This window comes from Chanos chanos, chromosome 1 (genome assembly GCF_902362185.1).
Source record: "Chanos chanos chromosome 1, fChaCha1.1, whole genome shotgun sequence".
In the NCBI taxonomy this organism is placed as follows: domain Eukaryota; kingdom Metazoa; phylum Chordata; class Actinopteri; order Gonorynchiformes; family Chanidae; genus Chanos; species Chanos chanos.
This window is the reverse complement of record NC_044495.1, coordinates 56321294-56323793: the sequence shown is the minus strand read 5'-3', so window position 1 is coordinate 56323793 and position 2500 is coordinate 56321294.

Below are 2500 nucleotides of genomic sequence, written 5' to 3'. Positions count from 1 at the left end.
ACACACACACACACACACACACACACACACACACCTTCTCTCTTTCTCTCTCTCTTTCCCTCTCTCTCTGTCAAACACACACACACACACACAAACACACTCTCTCTCTCTGTCTGTCTCTCTCTCTGTCTCTCTCTCTCTCTTTCCCCTCTAAGTATGCATTCATAAATGACTAATGAGAGAACAGGGATCTTGTATTGCAACAACGACCGCATTTTGACAACACACCTATGGGGACGAGGCCTACCTCTGCACAGTGGAGCCCTGGCCCTGCTGTGGGACACCCTGATGTGTCTCACTGACCAGACCCGACTAAACGCTCAACTGTGATGTGAATTATCCAAAGAGCTGATGCAGACAGACATCACTAAGTGATTACAGATCAAAAACGCAGGTAGGAGACAGAACTAAACGAAGCCAGAGAGAGGGGGAGAGAGACCAAAGCAGACGATTCCAGATTGCAGGTGTGTGAGATTCGGAACAGGATTAATGGCAAACGGTGAAGAAAAACGCTGACGTGAGACCTCGGCTATGAAGGCACATTTGTCAGACAGAACTAGATGAGCGTCTATGCAGTTTCCAGTGACTGAATTTTTAACAGAGTGAAAAAAAAACCCAATGTCTTTTTAAAACATAAACAGAGGAATAAAAAAAACATATTTGAGCATTTATAACCCCTTCCCAAAATTTCATGACATATTTTGCATTATTTTCTAAAAGGACATTTTATGGTGTGATATTAAAGTTTTTTATGGTCGTTTAATGGACTGTTTACGGTGTATTTGCACAGCGCATTGGTTAGAAGGGAACTCTGAGCTAAAACAGATATGCAGCACTGTTCTTGGAGGTAGATTAAACAGCACCGTGTGTGTGTAGATAGTGGCTGTGTTATTGAGGGGCCGCAGAGACACGGGATAGAATGAGAGGCTAATATCCGTCAGGTCCAGAGAGCAGCCATCTCATATCCACTCCTGTGATAAACCTCAACCGACACGCACTGTCTTCTGAGTGCCTCAGTCACAGATAAGCACCTTACACACACACACACACACACACACACACACACTCTCCTTCAAACGCACACATAAACAACGGAAAACACGGCATATTCATAAAACCACACATGAGGAAAGGTACATGGACACAAACAAACAAACACACACACACATACGCACACACACACACACACACATGCACATGCATACACACACACACACACACACAAACACAAAAACCACATACATACTCATGGCCCTGCATGCCAATGTACACCAGTTCAAATTCCCCACCAGCTCCTCTTGTAAATTGCATTTCCATATACTGATGCACAAACACACACACACGCGCGCACACACACACACAAACACACACACACACACAATACCCACAGAAGTACATACACCTCAAAGCAAATAGTACAACTGATCCCAATCAGCTTGACCAGCCAGGAAATTGCATCTCTGAATAAATACAGACTCTCTCTCACACAAACATACACACACACACACACACACACACACACACACAGACACAGGCCTCCTGTGGATGTGGAGATAGGTATAGGAGTAGGGGAGAGAGGATGCTCCACTTTCGGCTCAGAATGGGATGATTGTGTTAAAGATGAGGAGCAGGAGGAGATGTGAGGAGGCCACGTCTCCACAGCCTGGATAAACACCAACCCCATCCATCTTCTCTGAGTGAAAGGGGAGGTGCACCGTCTGGATAAAACCACCTGACTGGGTGAAGATGTTACGACCACGCCTGAGAAATGCATCTGATTGGTTAGGGAGACACAGATACAGGGACAGCAAGGGCCTCAAGCCACTGGTTTTATGAGGAAAGATCTTTTGACTTCACTACGGTGACAAAAATTCTGTTAGAGGATATTCCCGCAGGAAGAGATGACGGTGGAAATGGAGAATAGATGAATGTAGGAAATGAGTGCGGGTTTGGGAAAGAGATCCTTATCCATCGGCAAACCCTCACACACACACACACACACAAAAAAACAATAAACAATAAACAAGGCTTACCTGCTCATATTGTGCTGCCTTCTGAATATCACTAAACAACTGGAGATTCAATTTCTTCTTCTCCTGAAGGGCATTCTGGAGTTCACTCTCCTGAGAAAACAAACACAAACACACGGATGTAGAAGAGTCCTAAAGATTCATTGTGTGTGTGTGTGTGTGTGTGTATAGGGGTAGCTTTTTTAGCAGTATTATACGTGTGTGTGTGTGTGTGTGTATATATATATACACACACACACACACACATATAATACTGCTAAAAAAGCTACCCCACACATACACACACACACACACACACACACACACACAAAGAAGCATCCGTGCGTAAATTCTTTGTAGAAGCTGTGTTTTATTTGCAGCGAGAGTTAGTCGATGCATTATTCATCTTGAGGAGGGCTACAAAAAAAAAGTGAGAGAGAGAGAGAGAGAGAGCAGGCCCATCTGTCCTAGAAAGTCTGACACTGAAGACT